Raw genomic sequence first — 21651 nt, forward strand, 5'->3', positions numbered from 1 at the left:
TTAATTTAAAAAAAATATGTAAATAAATATCTAGCCTATAGTTTTATTCATAATTCAACAAATGATATATGTTTAATCTTAGCAGTGCCTTTAGCTATAATGAAATGAGACAGAATAAGCAATGCCTGAACATATCAGAAAATAGAGATAACACAATTAAAGTGACAATAAAGTCATTTCTGGTTTTGGTTTAACTTCTATTTCAATTGCTGATTTGAGGACATGGACCAAAAAAGCAAGTGGATTTTTCATTGTTATTATTTTTTGTTTGTTTGTTTGGTTGTTTGTTTGACATATCGATATAAAATGATATATTGTATATTTGTTTATCCTAATTATCAAAGTTAAATACAGTTTGGGAGGGATGATACATAGACCCCTCTTCAAGATCAAGATCTGGTCGCTCACCTGGTAGAACACATGCCTTATTTGCAAAGGCGGACTCCTTGCTGCAGAGGGTTTCATTCCAGCCCTTGGACATGTGCTGCATGTCATCTGTTCTCTCTCTGCCACCTGTCCTATGACATTCTTCAGTCTGCCCTGCATGTCATCTGTTCTCTCTCTGCCACCTTTCCTATCACATTCTTCAGTCTGCCCTGTTATTAAAGCCAAAAAAATCAAGCTGTAATGTTATTCAATACATAAGACATGATTTTTAATGTCTGTAATGTGGAAACTAGCTTCTAACCCCTGAGTGGAAAATGAAGTGCTTTATACCAGCTTATCTCACTGTTAGAAGATATATTTTAAATTTTGCATGTCTAGAATAGATTTGAAAAGAATCTCAAGTCAATCTATGTTCGGATTCCTCATTAGCTCAACTGTAATTACGCATGTTCCATATGCAAACACTGCATCCTTACTGCAGCGGCCCTGGTTTGATTCCAGTCAGAGTAGGGAGGAGGCTTAAGTGTTTCTTAAGCAGAGGAGAACATGACAAAGAACTGATGAGTGACAGTGAGTTAGTAAAACGCTATGGATTGGACTGTGCGGGGATAACATTTGTGGTCGATCTCATGAGAGACGTGCTCATGTAACAATAATAATGATCAATTTTTTTTTATGTACCACTTTTTTAATGTTACCAAGTACTTTACAAGATAAAATAAAACTAGACAAGGCTGATAAATCTTCCTTAACAACAATAACAATAACACTATGATGCCAGAAATTAAAGTGATCATAACAGGGAGACTTTGGTCTGTTACAACTTTCCATCAGCAGAGTGATCACACAATTACGGTGCTTTCACAGTCTTACATGGTGATACAGTTGATTTCATTTCCACTCGATGCCCACATCTGCCAGGCTCACAAAATGGCATTCATGGACACAGGAAGTACAATTAGGCTTACAAAGTATTCAGTTCTTAAAGGATAACTTCAGTATTTTTCAGCCTGGGTCTAATTTCCCCATGTGTGTGTGTGTGTATGATTGATGGGGACAACTCATTTTGAAATTGGTCCAGTATTGAGGGATGCAGATGCAGCCAGCAGTCGCGAAACAAGTTACAACAGTATATATGGGGGTAAATGCCTCCTGTAAAAGTTCATGCATTGAAAGTGCTTTTTTTCCACCACAGACCAGCTCAGATCACCAGTGTAAACTCTGTTAAGAGCATGCAAAGCACATCTCTTAACCTTCACTTGCTCCAGGCTGTGTGTGACAAAATCTCATGGGATGTTAGTGTGTTGCCAGAAGAAAACAAAGGAACCATGACTGAGAGCCGGTCAGAGTGGAGTTGGTTGTCCCTGAGTGCAGTTGAGAGTTTCACTATATCGATAAAAAAAAAAAAAAAAAGATGCTGAAGTTGTGGCTAATTGTGCTACAAATTGATGCTAACATTCCTGTCCAGACACTGCATCTTGCAGACCATCGGGTCTGCAGTGTCCCAAGATCACTACTGCCAGCCCAAGAAGAGAATACATCCGATTTTAACTCATATGCTACAAGTGTTTAAAGCGGCAGAAAAATTCCTCAAAGTTAAAAGTGTTTGGTGTAAATAATCCCCGCTTTTAATAACAAAGCCTGGGAAGATAAAGGTATTACAACAAGATATTAATGGGGCAAGCACAATCCTTAAGTTCCATACAATATTGACAAACATTCTCTTTTAGGGTCAGTTTGTTAAGCCTATAAAGTTCAGTGGGAATCAGCCTTACAAGAACATCCTATTTTAAGTTGGATACAGTGTGCTCCAGATGAATAGTGGCTTATATATATGACAAATTAAACTTGCTTGGCTTGGGGGAGAGACATAGCTGAGGTGGAACAAGAACTGAAATGGGTTGTAATTTGGAATAACGTTGCTGATGCCTCCTAAAACCCAAACCATCAGTATATATACATTTGAAATTTTGTCGTAGAGCATACCTTAAAGGGGACCTATTATACTCATTTTCGGGCCTTTGTATTTGATTTCTGGGCTCCTATAGAGCAGCTACACACGATCGCCCGCACAGAAAGCTTTGTAGATCTTCAGGACGCTGTGCCTCTCGCTGCATCTCTTCCTTGTATTTTCTACATCCCGCGAAAACGGTCTGTGTAATTTACTCCACCCCCCCGGCCCTGCTCCAGGTTTTGGTTGCCTCCTCCAATTTATTTTGGGCACATGAAAGAAGGTATCCAGCACTGCCCTGCTGGTCAGGGGACGGAAATCCTGTAAGGTGGTGTGGTGGAAAATCTGAAAATTAAGACAGACCCCATGACCAAGATTGTCTTTGTGGTGTTTTAATCGAGCTTTGCAAAGGATCAGTACACAGTCACACTCAAAGTGTAAAAGGAACTGATAATCAAGTCAAGAATGTAAATCTGTCTTACAGGGTTAGGAGATGAAGGAGGTTGGGTCAGGATGGACCTGAACTGCTTATCAGGAGAGTCGGGATGTGATTGTGTTATCAGACGTTGTTCTTCCAAAGGGAAAACAGCTGTGTGTTCAAGGACCAGTAACCAGTTAGTGCCTGACAGAACATGAGAAATAACTAAGAGGAACAACAGTGACCAGTTTGGTGAATTTCTCTATCATCCCTGGACACATCAAGACCATAAATACTGGGCAACAGGTCCCACTCGTTACAACACAGACATTCTTCCTTTGTGGGCATAGAGTCACAGCATTCAAGGAGCACAACCAGTATTCACAGATTCACAGACATGCAGCAGCTGCTTCATCCTCGTCTGCCCGTTGCCCCTCTCTCTCTATCCTCATCCGCTCTTTGTTTGTAGGAACTCAAACTCCTCATCCGTATACTTGGGCTCAAATAAATACTGGCAGCCACTGAAATCAAAGGTCTCATCTACATTCTCCAAATCAGGTAAATATTTAGCCATGACACTTCAATCGGCCTAGTAAACTCTCACCTGTACTATGGGACAACCAACTGACTTTTACAAGTCATGGCTCCTCTGTTTTTTTCCAGTAACAAGCAAAGATCCCGTGAGATTTTGTCACACACAGCCCGGAGCAAGTGAAGGGTAAGACAGACGCTTCGCATGCTGTTGACAGAGATAAAACTGGCGATCTGAGCAGGTCTGTGGTGAAAAAAGCACTTTCAATGCAACAGGACGCATTTGTCCAATGTATACTGTTGTACTTATTTTGCAGCTGCCAGCTGCATCTGCCTCCCTCAACACTGGAAAGAATTTCAAAACGAGCTGTCTCCATTAAGGCCAAGGTTTAAAATTTCCAAAGTTGTCCTTTAATACTCACTCGTAATTACACCATATCTAGATGGAGACAACATTCTATGAAATTTACTGACCATTCTATGGCCATTATCACTAAACACACCGTGCCACACTGCATCACCCTCGTCCAAGACACTGTGCTTGGAATATATCTCGACCTCAGCATCTCTGACCCCCCATCTTTGCCCTCAAGCTAGCGTGTGTTGTCAGACTGAGCTCCTGTCTGTGCATGAGAGCAGAGACAGTGGTCTGAAGAAGTGTGTTTGTGTTAAAGTGATAGTTCACCCAAAAATGAAATTTCACTCATGCCATTTACACCATGTTTTTAGCCTAAATGTCATCTGTAGCCTCTCAGACCGGATCTGTGTGCACACGCCTGAAGCAGGTACACAAGCTCTTGCCCAAGTGGTGTAGCTGCAGCAAAGAAATGATGTTCCTCTTCTATATCAGTCCTCGAACATTTTCTTCTTGGTTGAAAGTTTGCAAAGTCAACTGTACGCATAACAAGTCACTATTTCTGAGAAGATCTCGCTCTGTCTGAGTTGCTTCCAGGTAGCATGTAAACACAAGTGTGAAAGTATCGCAAGACCTTGTATATCTCGTGTTGCGCCGCTTGGGCAAGAGCTTGTGTACCCACTTCAGGCGTGTGCAAGCAACTCCGGTCTGAGAGGGTACAGTTGACATTTAGTCTAAAAATATGGCGTCTTTTTGGGTCAAATTTTAACGTCTCAGCTTACGGACACTTGGGTTACACCACACAAAGAGTATGGAGACATTTTGTGGGTTTTTTGTGTTCTTTTTTACATCTTAAAACTGGTCACCATTCACTACAATTGGCCGCAACGCTGTTTTCCACTGAAGCTCCAGTGTTTTGTGAACTGGAGATCTTCACCCATCCTCACATCAGCACAGGGATGAGTAGATATCGAGAGAAATTTAATTTGTGGGTAAACTATCACCTTAGGCTCTCAGTACTTTCTAACCTCTAAATGAATGACTGTGGATTAACGTTTAGTTTCTCTCCTGTGATGCTGTTTATACGTTTAGGTCACTGCTTTATTTTACCATTTCTTCATGTTCGCTTAAGAAGTAATGGCAATTCTTCAATTTGTGTTTAACATTGTAGAGAAAGGCTATGTAGCAGTAGGTTTGGGCCAAAAATACACACATATGTGTAAAGCCATTGATGGAATTGTACTTTTGGAACTGGTTGTTAAGTGGGTTAACAGGGTGTCAAGGCCCATCCCTTATCTTACCTGGTAAGCAACTGGTAGTACCTGGTAGTGCACATGCCCCATATGCAACACTTAAGTCCTTACTGCATAGCCCCTGGTGCATAGCCCCCTCTTCTGTGCTTTGTTCTTGCTACATGCCACAGCTTGTCCTGTTATTGAAAAAAAAAGAAAATTATCATATTACATATGTGAGAGTGCTGTTTGTGGACTACAGTTCAGGGTGTAACACCATAGGGCCCTTCAGACTCATCAGCAAGTTAAAGAATCTGGGCCTGAACAGGTGATGGGTACCTCCCTCACCCGCTATGTGGTGTGTGTGCGTGTGTGTGTGTACATGTGTGCATCTTTGTAGGGGTAAAACTATATGAGTTAGTGGTGCTCATTGCATGTTTGCATTCACTCTGCTTCATGTGGATGTGAACCACAGAGATACAATGTGAGCTTAATGCTGAAGTTCAAAGCCACTCGATAACATCAATCACACGTGCACTCCGTGTAATGCATACATGTGTATCAAGGACCCAGGTGCAGAGAAAACAAAAACCAAGTCGGGAAAAGTTTGAGTCTGTGACTTCAGACGCATTAAATTTGCACATGGGAATCAATAGTGGAATTGGAAATCTCAATTCTTAATGATTCTGGAGTAATCGTAATTTTGGAACTGGTTCTAAAGTAAAACCGGGTCTTAATGCGCATCTCTAATAGCTACTGCTAAATTTTGTAGGCTACTTTTACAGTATGGCTTACAATTTATTCAAAAGATATTATCTTAACCCTTGTGCATTCCTTAATAAGTACAGCACATATTAGGGATGCACCGATCGACCGGAACAAGCCGGTTTTCAGCATGACCTGCCCTGACTGGTGACCGGCTGGTCAGCGTCACATATCCCATTCTGTGCCCGTCATTGTCACACACGAGTTCTGCATGATGGTCACGTCATCAGAAGAGAGAGAGAGACAGAGACAGAGAGAGAGAGAGAGAGAGAGAGAGAGAGACTTTGTGTGTGTGGTAAACTCATGGACTCTCAGACTTTGTGTTTTTCTGTTTTTCCTGCACCTGTGTCCTTCATGCAGCTGTCTGTTTACATCAGGGGTGCCCACACTTTTTCGGCTTGCGAGTTACTTTTAAAATGACCAAGTCAAAATGATCTACCTACATTAAAAATGAGGAGGCAGACTCACAGCCCAGTCCACCCACCCCGAAAATGATCAAGACAGCAGCAGCACCCCCAGATTGTGACCCCCGGGACCAGGACATCAGCTGTGCACCTGCAACTCAAGCTAACGTCCCAGGTCAAAATGCTAGTATTTCAGAGGCACCGCATCAAACAACTAGCTTCACATTTCCGGGAAGGTCATTTGGTAAAGAAACGTTTTGTCGGTCATTCAGTGCGAGCTGGTTTAGCAAATGGAGATGGCTCCATTATATTGAGGATGGCGATCGCGTTGTTTGTTTCATGTTCATGGAGATGTTTTGGACAGTCTGGACATTGGCAGCCTAATGAGGAGCTTCATCAGCGCCAACCCGGAGAGGAAAGCCACATTTGGAGTTGTGTGACGCCGGTCAGACACTTTTCTTTTCTAATGCTGCCGCCGCGCAGCACACGGCGCCTTTACACACAGAGTTCAGCACCACAGTGACATGGACAGCAGCCGTGACAAATTGTTTATGGTTGACAAGGTGATCGGCACCATGGACAGTTATACAGACAGATTTTTGCAGTCTTAATTACTGTGCGGGTATTTTTTAATCATTATTATGAATGCAGGGAGTTGCGAGTGCAGCGCAGAGCTTTTTTTTTCTCAGCCCCCCCCTGCTGAGAATATGTTCCTGCGGCTATGTCTCACACTGGCTGCCCTGTACGTCAGTCAAGTGGCAAATGCCATACTGGGGATGGATGATAGGCTAACATCTAATTTTCTTGTTGAATGGCATGCGATCTACCCACACTACCTTTGCGATCGACCAGTCGATCGCGATCGACGTATTGGGCACCCCTGGTTTACATGAATGAGATGAATGAGTTAATGTGTGACTGTGGATTATTGAGGGACTTTGAACTTTACTACAAGTAAATAGGTATACTGTTCTCCGGTTGTCCAGCCGTACGTGAGTCCGTGTGTCCGTCCTTCCATCACAGATTTTTGTTTGCGTGATAACTGTTGAACAGGTGGACAGATCTGCACCAAATCTTGTGTGCTTAGACTTTATAATAGTTACATGAACTGATTAAATTTTGGAGGCCAACGCTTTCAAGATGACCGACTTTCAAGATGGCTGACTTTTTGTTTGTGCGATAACTTTTGAACGGGTGGACAGATTTGCACCAAATCTTGTATGCTAACACTCTATAACAGGTACATGAACTGATTAAATTTTGGAGACCAACGCTTTTGAGATGGCCGCAAAATGGCCACCTGACAGACCTGTCTCTGAAAACACACTTATGCCAATGACTTGGTCAATTTTAAAGCTTTTTTATATTTGACCTTGATATATTTTTGAATAACTATGTTGGATACTATTAGGTAATAAAGGTAATAGCTCTTTCCTTGCAATCTTTTCTCATTAACTGTATAGTGTATCAATAGAGCCATAACTCTCAAACTCCTGAGACACTTGCAAATAGGATTTATAATGAATCAATGGTTTCAATCAGGTGTAGGAAACACATCAGAATCGACGCTTCAGCGTTGACTTCTACCCGTTTTCATTACACCATTTCTTAATAGGGGCTAGGGCTGAACAAATTTTAAGAAATATCTAGTTGCAATTATTTTGACTGATTTTGCTATTGCAATAGGATTTGCAATATTGGAGGAAAGGATATTTTTTACATCATTATTCTCAGTTGAAAAACACATTAAAATGATTATGGTGTGTTATTTTCAGGGATCTGCACTAAACTAGAGAATGATGTGTCGGCCAGTACACCTCTGCAGCGCCACAATATTTAATTTAAAATGGTATTTTGACCTTCACTTTGCCTTTCAAAAATGTTGCGCATCCTGTGATTTGAAAATTGCAGCAGAACATATTGCAATTGTGACAAAATTTTGATTAATTGTTCAGCCCCAATAGAGACTAAATTATCTGTCCTATTTTTTGGATCAACCAATCACACCTTTTAAAAGAATAAGTCATACCCAGCAACAGCGTCATACCCAGCAACCACACCTCCTCACCAAGATAAAAGTTTCTGTCCCTGCTTCTTTTTTTTTTTTTTTTTTCATTTTTTAGAATGTTTGTGAGTACCACTATTGACCAGACATGACCAGATATTCAGAGGAGAGATACATGGCTTTCAGTGAGATGTTGCAAAGGTCAGACTTTAAATAGAGTGGAATTGGCCATGGACATTGCAATCGACACAATTCTAATCATACAGTTGGTCTAATCATGTTGGTTGGTTAATGGTTTAATAATTTGTGTATCAATTACTTTGTGGCTGATCAGGTTAATTATCAGCTAATTATTGTCAGTTTCTAACTGCAGTATGCAATAAATGGTTGCCCTTTGTGTGTGTTTACCTGTCACTCACTACTGAAAGTACACAACACAATAAAAAAAACTGAAAATTTTATAATAGTGAAACATAAAATTAGCCTTTAAATTGTCTGATTGACTGCATTTATTTATTGGTTTGAATAATGGTTTACAGTCTAATAATGGGTGTTTGTGTTGGTTATTTACAGTAGGTCATCTAGCTAATTATCAGCTAAAACTGTTTCATCTTCATACAGTGTAATTATCACCTACTGTTTGTGCACTTTTGTGCCCTACAATTTGGCCAGAAAGCCCCAATAAATTTGAATTCATCATAGGCCAAAGTGACTTCTCCTAAAAATGACCTCATTCCAGGCCTGAGTATAGGTTGCCAATAGCCTGTTCTGACAAAGAAAGAACCAATACTTTTATAGTCATACTTAAGCTACATCACATGGAAGCAGCTTACCTTAATGGTGATAACGCACTTGCCACTCTGTATTTTACACGCAGCAGCAAACTCCTGGAACATAAGTATGCACACAAAGTGTTAAAGTCAAAAACATGGTGACATAAAACATTGCGTGGCAAAAACAGAATATAGGACAATCAAATGTATAATTCCTCTGGGATGAAAAAAAAAAAGAAACATTCAAAGTTTAGCCTCACTGGCAAATTTGGCATGAATGCAACGAGTTGTGGCAAAGGACAAACCCATCGTTACTTTGTGATCATCTCATGAAATCTTTGAATTGATACAACAAAGTATGTAGTAATTTGTGTGTTACTGTATCTTTTGTTTGTTCTGTTTTGACCTTCACTTTGCCTTTCAAAAATGTTGTGCATCCTGCGATTGCAGCAGAACATATTGCAATTGTGACAAAATTTTGATTAACTGTTCAGCCCTAATAGAGACTAAGTTCTATCTGTCCTATTTTTTTGGATCAACCAACCACACCTTTTAAAAGAATAAATCATACCTAGCAACAGGGTCAACCACACCTCCTCACCAAGATAAAAGTTTCTGTCCCTTTTTTTTCTTTTTTTAAAATGTTTGAGAATTATATTCAGAGGAGAGATACATGGCTTTCAGTGAGATGTTGTGGTGAGGCCCTGCAATTACAGGTGCACCTCAAGTGTATTTAACGCAAACATGAAGAGAGCAATAAACATAATATCTGTTGCAACAAGAAGCGCACCACCAACTTCTGAAAGTAAAGACATAAACATGCTGTTTGTTGGTCTGAGTAAGCATGTGTGACCACTTGAAATTGTATATATATCAGAATATAGAAATCAATATACATTGAGGCCAAAAGACAATAAAGACAATAAATATTGAGCTCCAAAAGGAGTGGGAGCGGTCTTCAAAAATGTCAAAACTACATGCCAAAACAATTTGTGTTATTTTTAGGGATAACAGATACGGATACAGTTTACTGTAAACAGTGAATCTGTAATTATGTGTCCCTAGAGTCTATTACTTATGGCCACTGACTGACAGATAATGTGACTTGGCTGATGCACAGAACATTTACAAAAACTGTAAAGACGACATTATTATTCCAAGCATGTGGTCAACACTCTAAGTAGTGAAGCTCTACTATGTCATGTTTTTATCTTAATATAAAAGTGCAGTGTAGCAGTAAATGCATTCCCTCAAGGGGCTGCACCTAATGATTATTATTTAAATGATTAATCTTTTAATTAATTTACTGATTAATCTGACATTTTTTTTTATTATTCAATTATATAACGATTAACTTACCAAAAATTACAGATAAAAACTTGTCTTATAAAATTTCAATATTTTATTCAATCATAATCCTGCAAAACAGACAAATAAAGCATATTGGAATAATGATAATAGTGTCATATTTTTAAAATGTGTCTAATTTCCACCCTATTTTTTCTTTTCTTTTTATGAGACTTTATAACTAAAACATATACATGTATAAACCAGTGTTTTTCAACCCTTTTTTGAGCCACGGCACTTTTTTACATTTAAAAAATCCCGCGGCACACCACCAACCAAAAATGTTACAAACGACACATTGTAGCCTAATACAGTATATATAATGACAATTTAGTCTCTTACTTTGTTTATACTCACTCAGTCTGAAACCTGGGCCTGTTTAGATGAACACAAAGCTGATATCCTGGCAGGAACTGAAGAAAGGCACACACAAAGCTCTTCCTCAACAGCTCTCAGTCTCTCTCCGTTTTTAGTTTTAATAGCAGTCATGCTTGAAAAGCTCAGTTCACATAAATATGTTGTGGAAAATGGGAGCAATGTTGAAATAGCTCTGTTTGCCAGAATGGGGAACTCTTTGGCAGCAGTCAACCAAAAACTGTCCAAAGGTAGATCAGCAAAGCTTAGTTTTAAACCACGGTCTTGTCTCAATTCAGTTAGTTCCTCCTGCTCCTGCAAAGTCATATCATTTCCAAAAACTGCTGCTGAGCTATATGGGTCCCTAACCCAGTCAAAGCTTTCAATGAGGGTTGAGGGGAAATAAAATGACAACCTCTCCTCAAGAGTTTTCAAATGTTTACCTATAATCTCACACAACGCAGCAGTGTTGACATGTCCTTGCTATTTCTGGGTGAGTGGGAACATTTCAAGGTTGGCACTTTCCAGATGTTGTTGCCAGAGGTGCACCTTTGAAGGGAATCCATTTATTTTATCTGTGCTTGTGAGCAGGTTTTCATTTCGGCCTTGCAGTCGTGTGTTCAGTTCATTCAGATGCTGAAATATATCTGCCATGTATGCCAGCCTTGCACACCACTCATCACTTGCAAGCAGCCTTGCGTCATCGGACCTCTCATCAGTCAAAAACACTTTTAGTTCCTTGCGCAGCTCATATACACGGGCCAGCACTTTGCCGCGTGACAACCATCGGACCTCCGCATGGAGCAATAAGGCGTTATGCTCCGCTCCCATTTCCTCACATAAAGATGCAATTATGCGGCTTTTCAGAGGTCTTGTCTTAACAAAGTTTACCATGCGCACAACATCATCCAACACAAAGTCTTAGCGACCAACGCCTCACGGTGCAAAAAACAGTGTGTAATGATTACATCTGGGTGTCTCTCTTTCACTCTGCTAATGAAGCCTTTGGTGCGCCCGACCATGGCTGCTGCTCTATCAGTGCAGACACTCGTGCAGTTTTCCCACTTAAGTCCTCCTTGTTCAAGATATTCTGATGTGACCCGACAAATTTCCTCTCCTGTTGTTTTTTCTGGTAATGCCTTGCAAAATAGGAAGTTTTCTCCGATGGCGTCTCCATCCACAAAACGCACATTGGCCAAGAGTTGAGCATGTCCACTAATGTCCGTAGACTCATCAAGTTGCAATGAAAATTTCCCACTGATGCGTATCTTTTCCAAGACAACACTTTCGATGTCTGCAGACATGTCATCAATACATCTGGCAATTGTGTTATCTGAGAGAGGGATTTTGGCTACTTCTTTAACTGCAGCAGGGCCAAGCATCTCGTTCACAATGGCTTTACAGGCAGGTAGTATTAATGTCTCTGCCACAGTGTGTGGCTTTTTTTGATTTGGCTACGAGTTCAGCTACTAAGAAGCTAGCTTTGAGAGCTCTCTCAGACACCTTTGTGGTTTTTCTCATTAAAGTTAGCCGTTTCTCAGTGTGTTCACGCAGGCGAACAAAATAGTCTGTGCTCTTGTTTTGAAGTGATGGGTGTTTCGTTTGCAGATGGCGTTTAAGCTTGCTTGGGATCATGGCACTGTTGGATAGCTTTTCCCCACACACCAAGCATAATGGGGTGGGCGCAGTCAGATCACCGGTGAAAGTAAATCCAAATGAAAGATAACTTTCGCTGTATTGCCTCGAGCTCACCGTTTTTGCTTTCTTTTGACCACCACTCGTACTAGGCTCTTCATCTGGGTTAGAATTTTGTCTAGGGCCCAGTTCGGAGTCTGCATTTTTCCTTGTCAAATATTTATCCATCGCTGCTGTCACGGCCACCTCTCGCACGCATCACTAATTCTATTAAGGTCATTATTGTGCTCCCTACTGCCACCTATTGACCTGGAAGAGTATTTGATTACTCTGCCATGCTCTGCCATGCAATGTAGTCACTAGCAGGCATTGCGCACCCCCCCGGATAATTTCCCATGGCACACCTGACAATCTCTCACAGCACACTAGTGTGCCGCGGCACAGTGGTTGAAAATCACTGGTATAAACAACCAAGATCAACCAACATAAACAACACAAACATAATATATTATCCATTCAAAAAAAAATCAAATAAGCAAATAAAAAAGGACATTGTCCAACAACGTGATATTGACATCAACAGATGTCATCAGTTAGCAAGTCAGAGTTTCTGGAGGAAAAGGTGTAAGGGTTCCCAAAGGTGACAGAACCTGCCCGATTTGTTTTGTTTTTTTCCTCCAGGATAATTTTTTCTGGCTTTTTTGCCTTTATTTGACAGTGGCAGCCGAAGATATGACAGAAAAGGGGGATCGAGAGACAGGGGATGACACGCAGCAAATGGGCCACAGGTGGGAGTTGAACCAGCGGCCACTGTGGAGGACTGATAACAACAGTACATGGGGCATGCGCTCTACCAGCTGAGCTACAGGCGTCGCTCCTTGGATGACTTGTTATTGAGATCATAAGTCAGTTTCTCCAGAGGAAGCACAGCTGATATCTGTGATAACCACATGTCAACTGTGGGGACCTGTGGGACAGACCATCCCAACAAGTTGCGCTTTTTAGCCAAATATAAAAGAGCCGTTAACACAGATTTGACATCATTATTAAAGAAATTGTCTGAAGTATGGTGCAGCAAGGAGAACAAAGGAGTCAATAAGAACTGTCTGCCAGTAACCTCCTGAATTACAGAGTGAAGCTCTTTCCAAAATACGTGCATACAATGGCATGACCGGGACACATGAAGCAAATGTACCTTTGTGTGTTTTACATTTAAAACAGAGGTTTGAGCTGTTGGTGAACATTTTCTGGAGGCAGGCAGGTGTACAATAAATCCTGTGAAAAAATGTAAAAATTTTGCTGACATATAGGAATTGAAGTGCATTTCGGAAAGATCCCCTTGCATCCTTGGAAGACCTGGCTGAGATCAATATATCTCTTAACTGACAGTTTCAAGCAAATCCCATTCTTCCTTAAAAGAGATTCTGTAAAATCACAAATTTGGAGATACTTAAAAGAATCTCTGTGAGGGATATTAAAATCTGTTCTAATTTGCTCAAACAACTTCAAAGCCAAAGATCATCAGGCCTGCAAAATCAAATAGGCCACTCCTTCAGACCAAAACTCCTGATCTGTACAGGAAGATCAGGGTTAAACGTTAGGGGAGATCCAACATAAACGACAGACAGGTTATCTAGGTGTTTTCTCACATCCTTCCACATCAATACTGTGTTGTAAATGATTGTGTTATGATCAAGGGAAGTTATTTGGTCTAAATTGTTGATAAAAGGCAGGGATTTAAGTCGCCTGGGATAACATGCTGGAGACTGGAGACCAATCCATAAAAGTTTCTTGCATATTTGTAAACCAATCTAACATCATTTTGAGCTGAGCCGACCAATAGTCGACAGCACAGGTTTTGTTTTTTTTTTTGTTTTTTAACAGCCAATTAGAACACGTGTTGTTGTTTTTTTAACAACTGCCAATCGTAGCACAGGGATTTTACAAGATCAGAGGGGTATACTATGAAGTAAGCTCAACACAGCCAGGCTTTCTTTGCATGATCTGGATCGACAAAGCCTAAAACTTCAATCAGAGATAACGGGTATTACAATGATGGTTATCAACTTGCTTTGTTAATCCAGGTTCTCATTTTAAAGCTTTGTGCGCGCTCACATAAAAAGGGCGTTTCTTGCATCATTTGACTCTTCTTCCACATGAAATGAAACAATCGCAAGCCACTTAAGTCAAAATCATCAAGTTGTTATAATTATGAGCTGTGGAAAATATACAAAATACATTACAGCAAAAAGCAACATTGTTGCTGCAAATAAAGCAGGAGAAGAAGTATGCTGTCAGAAAATTACTGATTGACTAAATGCGGTCTTAATGCTGCTGTTTATTCTAACATGAAAACTGCACATTAAACGATAAAACTCCATACAGCGGATTTAAACATGATGAAGTCTGTCTGACACTGTCCTTTGATGACAGAGACATGGAAATCACTTAAGTTTTTGACCAAACCAACGTAAAATGAGTGTAATTGATTTAAGACTGTCTGTGATAAATGATGATGAATTTTCTAATCAGTGATCTGAGCTGCAATATCACGGAGACAAAACAGATAACAGTAAAAAGTATTCAAAGTGTCTGTAGTTGCTTCATCATTATTTTACTGTGTGGATTATATACCATGTCAATTTAGAGTGTTAATATGATCTGGAGCAAACGGGAAAAATGACTCTGCATCACCATTATATGGATTCGTTCAGTGATATTACAAACATACAGCTCAGCAACTTTTCATTTTTAATGTCTTTCCTCAGTTTAAAAGCTATATCACTCATAAACAACCTTGTTAGGACAACAATTAGTTAAAGAACAGCGCGTTTTACAGACAATTTAATCTGAAACTCTGAACATAACCTGCTCCCGACCAGGTTATGAGTTTAGCATAAGTTACCATGGTTATCTAGCCAGGTTAAAAGAGTGCCACCTTCGTGACACTGAAAATCTTGGCTTTAGACTCAACATAGCTTGTTAACCCATTAATCTCGCTTCGTAGTACACCCCTCAGATAAAAGAAGAGGGGGATTTTACAACAGCATAGCAAAACACAGGGAATTTTCTATCAGCACAAGGGTTGTTTTTGTTTTATTTTGCTAACCCTAACCCTTGTTGCAACACCCTTTACAGCTGCCAACCACGAGACAGGTGGGTTTTACATCAGCCAATGATGAGAGCCAATCACAGCACACGAACAAATAAAAGAACACAGTTTTTTTTCTTTTTCTTCTTCTTTTTTTTTTTTTTACAATAACCAATCACAACACAGAGGGATTTTTCATCAACCATCCATGGCACAGGGGGTTTATACAACAGCCAATCACATCATAGGTGATTTTTGACAGTCAATCCAAAAACTGGGTTTTCTCTACAAGAGTAAATAAGAGAACAGGAGCCAGTTTCAACACAGAAGGATTTTACAAAAGCCAACTCCAACACGGAGGAGTTTTAAATCAGCATTTGACAGCACAAGAGAGTTTTACAACAGCCAGACTCAACACACTGATTTGACTACAGAAAATCAAAGCACTGTTGCCTTTTGTAATACCCAATTACATCACATGGGGCTTTACAGCCATCAATCATGAGACAGGGAGGTTTTACATAAGCCTATCACAACACAAGGGGAGTTTTATGACAGCTAGTCACAGCACAGGTGGATTTTACAATAGCAAATAAAAGAAAAGTTGTTTTTCCAATAGCCAATCATAACACAGGGGGATTCATCCACCAGTCACAACTGATGGGGGTTTTACAACAGCCAATTACAGCAAATGGGTCATTTACAACAGCCAATTACAACATGGGGATTTTTTTAAACAACCAATCACAGCACAGGGGGATTTTACAAGAGCCAATGATGGCACAGGTGTTCATTTTACAATAGCCAATCACAACACAGGAGGGTTTTAGAACACAAGTGTTTGCTTTTTTTTAACCACAACCAATCACGGTACAGGGGAATTTTACAACAGCTGATTGAGTTTACAAAAGCCAATCTCAACACAGAGATTTTCCAAAACAAAATCAAGCACAGGTGAGTTTATATCAGCCAATTACAAAATAGGGGAGCTTTACATGAGCCAATCACAACACAGAGGGATTTTAAAATGGCCGGTCATAACACAGGAGGGTTTTACAACAGCCAGTCAAACCATTGGTGTATTTCACAACGGGCAATCACAGCACATAGGACTTTTCAACAGCAAATCACAGGAAAGGAGGGGTTTAAAGGAATAGTTGACCCAAAAATGAAAATTTAGTTGTCATCTACTCGCCCTCATGCCAACTGAAGATCAGGTTTAGTTTTTTAGTCCACAAAACACTACTGGACTTTCACAGGAAAAGAGCATTGCAGAATCCTCCAAACAATGGAACGGTGTGCAAGGGGACTTGGATTACACCAGTATGGAGGGATTTTAGGTTTCTTCTCTCCCCAGTTGTTTTTTAGAGTTTGAAAACTGGTCACCATTCATTTACTTTGTTTGGAAGATTCCTGTCAAACTCCAGCAGTGTTTTGCAGACTAACAAAATATGCCCTACCCTCAATTGGCATAAGTTTGAGTAGATAATGACAAAATTTTTTGGATGGACTATCCTTTTACATAGTGCTTTTAGCTGTGGGCTGTATACTGTATATAGGAGGAAAATAGTGAACATGTTGTGCTTTTAACCAGCTCACTCATTTGAGACTCTAAATAAGTACGAAAGCATATACTGTTCAATACTGTTAAGTTTTGAAAAGTGTAAAAAGTGTTGAAAATTGTTCTTTTCGACTTCCCACTGCGCAGCCGCAAAGATTGCAGCATAAAAGAAATTCACCCCCGACAACTTGGATTAAATAGCCCTGTAAAACTATTAAACTTGCTTCAGTTGACCTTCAACTACGGATAAGGGCAAAATCATGACGAAAGACAGGCAGAACAAAGTCAAAATCAAGAAATATGCACAGAATGTCGATTCACACGATAACTTAAGCCGAGAGTCCTCCCCAGCTAGCTGCAGCTTGCCAGCTAAGGCTAATGGAAAAGAAGGCACGGACACCGATATGGTCAGTCTGAATACCATACTCGCTGAGATAAAAAGTTTCAGACAAGAAAACAAGCAACAACTGGGAGAAATCAAAGAGGAGATAAGCAAAACCAAGCTGAGACTCGATGAGGCAGGGGAGCGAATTTTAAACACAGAGGAGAGGCTACAGTCTATGGAAGAAGTGATGAAGGAGCTAATAAAACTCCAAAACTCGCCTGGAAGCAAAACAAACAGACCAAGAGGGAACGTCGAGACGAAACAACGTTAGGATCTACTCCGTAGTGGAGGGGTCTGAGAACAAGTCTCCATCAATGATAAGCTTTGTTGAAGAGCTGCTGAAACATAACTTATCTCTGCCACCTGATATGGATCTCCAGATCAAAAGGGTGCACAGTGCACTTGGACCAGTACCGCAAGAAGGAGCTCCTCCGAGATCCCTTGTAGTAAAGTTTCTGAGCTAAAGAAGTTGGGAAATCTATTGGATCATCAATACAAGCTATGATTGTAGACAGTAGATTGATGGACACCTTTACAGATAAAAACAATCCTTGGATACAAGTGGCTCTTAACACCTGGCAGAGGGTAGTTAAAAAGTAAAACCTGAAGGGTGTGGAGAAATTAAGATGGTGTCCATATGATACTGACTTCATCCCAAACAAGACGGATACCAGATTTAAAATATGGATGGGTAAAGGGCTAACAGCATATTGCTGCTGTATCCATAACAAAACACTGAAAAGCTCTGAGACACTTAAAAAAGATTATGGATTGGAGGATCAAGATTTTTTCAGATATCTACAAGTGAGACACAGGGTGAATTAAATTATAGCTGAGGGCTTGGAGAAAGTAGACAATGATATATTGAATATTTTTGTGTCAACTTACAAATCAGGAAATGGATGCAAAATAATATCCAGATTATATAAAAGTAGGGCTGCACAATATTGGAAAAAACTGACATTGCAAATTTTTTTTTTAACCCTGCGATATATATTGCGATATGAAAAAATACAGGAATTTTCACCAGATGACTTGAATAACACTTTATGTTATGCTCCACTGCCACCGTCTTGTGGACAATTAACCTGCACTGATCTTGTGACTCACTCCACATACAGGGGCGTGGTCTGCTTTGGCAACCTGATTAAGAACGATTGTGATTGGTGGATTGCTGCACGCAGTGTGTGTCAGGTACCCTTGAAATTAGATGAGAACACGTTTAGTTCATTTGCCTCCTACATCGTAGGACCTGCAATGTGACTATTGCGCACACGTATACATTGCGATGACGATGCTCAAACGATATATTGTGCAGCTCTATATAAAAGCTTTCAGGACTCCTCAAAGACAACCACCCAACATGTAAAAAATCAATGAGAAAGAGAGGGAGGAATGGTCATATCTGAAGATGAGTGGGGAGATATATGCAAATCACAGTGGATAACTACATCATCACACTGTTGGAGGGAATTTGGATGGAAAAATATCATGAGATTTTCATTACTCCTGCCCAGAAGAGATATCAAGGTGTTGGAATTAATTGTTGGGGGCTATGTGGAACAGATGTAGGTAACCATTATCATTTATTTTGGGATTGCCCCAAAATTACATTCTATTGGAGGGAAATTCATAAATGTTTGGAAACAGTAATTCAGATCACTATTCCATTTGATGCTTTGACAATGTATATGGGCACTGTAACACTGAATCTTCAAACTAAAACAGACAAATATTTAATGAGAATATTACTTATTGGAGGCAAAAAAGCTGTGACAAGGAAGTGGTTACAACCAGATGCTCCAACATTAGAGGACTGGTTAAAAATTATTCAGGAAATCTACACAATGGAGAGACTAACCTTTTCTATAAAAATGCAAAGAGAAAAATGTAGGACATTGTGGTCAAAATGGATTGGATACATTAATTCACAGAGACCTGACCTACTTTAAAGGAAATTGCCATTTTCAATGAACTATGAGGAGCAGACTTTCATAGATAAATGAATGTGTATGACATTGTTTGTTCAAATGTTTATAGTTGCGGACACTAAAATGTAAGGGAGAAAAATAGTAGAAGACAAGCTTATTATGACTAAGTTTAATGCCATTATTTGAGTTATGTCTTTACTATTATGTACTTATGTAAATGTGATTTATGTACTGTCTTCATGTACTGAATGTCTTGCAAACCTGGACTGTGAATGACCTCCCTAATAAAAACAGAAAATTGTTCTTTTCAAGTTCATTTTTAGTAATTAAGAAAAGCTATATTAACCAACATCTTACAGTGTTAGTGGTAACCCTTGAGAGAATTAATATCAACACTGCATACGAGAGTTAGAAAAACTAACAATTGTTAGTGCTAAGAAGTGTTGAATTTTAACTCAAAATAGTCAATAATTACACTAAATTAGTGTTAAGGTACCAACTCTCCAAAAACAATAAAATTAACTATCTGTGGTGTGGACCCATATAGACATTTCAAAAGTGTTGAAATAAATTCCAACAGTGTTAATCTGAGTATACAGATTTTGCTGCGTAGCTGGCAGCATATTACTTCACACAGTGGCAGTTAAAAACTCATTTCCTGTTCTGACTTAAGAATAAACAATCTGTGCTGACCAGAGGGGTGTACTACGAAGCGAGATGAATGGGTTAGCGAGCTATGTTGAGTCTAAAGCCAGGATTTTCAGTGTCACGAAAGTGGCTCTCTTTTAACCTGGCTAGATCACCATGGTAACTTATGCTAAACTCATAACCTGGTCGGGAGCAGGTTATGTTCAGAGATTCAGATTAAATCGTCTGTAAAAAGCGCAGTTCTTTCACTTATAATTGTCCTAACAAGGTTGTTTATGAGCGATATAGCTTTTAAACTGAGGAAAGACAATAAAAATGAAAAGTTGTTGAGCTGTATGTTCGTAATATCACCGAACGAAGCAGCACAAGCGGTATGCATCACGCTGTCATGATGGTAACCTCCATTTGGTGATGCAGAGTCATTTTTCCCGTTTGCTCCAGATCATATTAACACTTTAAATTGTCATGGTATATAATCCACACACTAAAATAATGATGAAACAACTACAGACACTTTGAATACTTTTTACTGTTATCTGTTTTGTCTTTGTGATATTGCAGCTCAGATCACTGATTAGAAAATTCATCATCATTTATCACAGACAATCTTAAATCAGTTGCACTCATTTTACGTTGGTTTGGTCAGAAACTTAAGTGATCTCCACGTCTCTGTCATCATAGGACAGTGTCAGACAGACTTCATCATGTTTAAATCTGCTGTATGGAGTTTTATTGTTTAATGTGCAGTTTTCATGTTAGAATAAACAGCAGCATTAAGACCACATTTAGTCGATCAGTAATTCTCTGACAGCATACTTCTTCTCCTGCTTTATTTGCAGCAACAATGTTGCTTTTTGCTGTAATGTATTTTGTATATTTTCCACAGCTCATAATTATAACAACTAGATGATTTTGACTTAAGTGGCTTGCGATTGCTTCATTTCATGCGGAAGAAGAGTCAAATGATGCAAGAAATGCCCCTTTTATGTGAGCGCGCACAGAGTCTGAAGACGAAAGCCTGGATTAACAAAGCAAGTTGATAACCATCATCGTGACACCCGTTATCTCTGATTGCGGTTTTAGACTTTGTTGATCCAGATCATGCAAAGAAAGCTCTCTTCTTTTGTTTTTTCCTCACTGCTAAGCAGTACTACAGCAAACTGTTGCACCAAGTCAGCCTCTGTTTTGTTTACATCTGCCTACCCATGACTTCACAAGAGATTGTGCTTCCTCTGGTATATAAACTTAATAAGACTAAGGCTAAGAGTGACCCAGAGCACTTTTGGAGAAAATGTAAAAGTTATTTCATAGCCAGTGTTTTATTATGAATGTATGTGTGAATGTACAATTTAATTTTCCATTAAAGAACAGTTACAAAAATGTTTCTATATACTGTCAATTGCAGGTCTTACAAAGACAGAAAAGCAGAATTTGCAAAGGTCGACTTTAAATAGAATTGAGTTGGCCATGGACATCGCAATCTATACAATTATAAGCATACAGTTGTTTGACATTGACTGTTAGATACTGGTTGGTTAATGGTTTAATATTTTGTGTATCAATTACTTTGTAGCTGGTTAATTATCAGCTAATTATAGTCAGGTTCTAACTGCAGTATGCAATAAATGGTTGTCCTTTGTGTATATTTACCTGTCACTCACTGCTGAAAGTACAGAACACAATTAAAAGAAATTATATTTTATAATAACGAGATATTAAATGAGCTTTTAGGTTGTCTGATATACTGCATTTATTTATTGGTTTGATTAATGGTTTACAGTGGTAAATAATGTTTTTTTTGTGCCTTCTCCTAAAAATGACTTCATTCCAGGCCTGAGTATACATTGTCAGTTCTGACAAAGAAAGAACCAATATTTT

Source organism: Lutjanus erythropterus, chromosome 11 (genome assembly GCF_056507025.1).
Source record: "Lutjanus erythropterus isolate fLutEry1 chromosome 11, fLutEry1.hap2, whole genome shotgun sequence".
NCBI classification, from domain to species: domain Eukaryota; kingdom Metazoa; phylum Chordata; class Actinopteri; order Lutjaniformes; family Lutjanidae; genus Lutjanus; species Lutjanus erythropterus.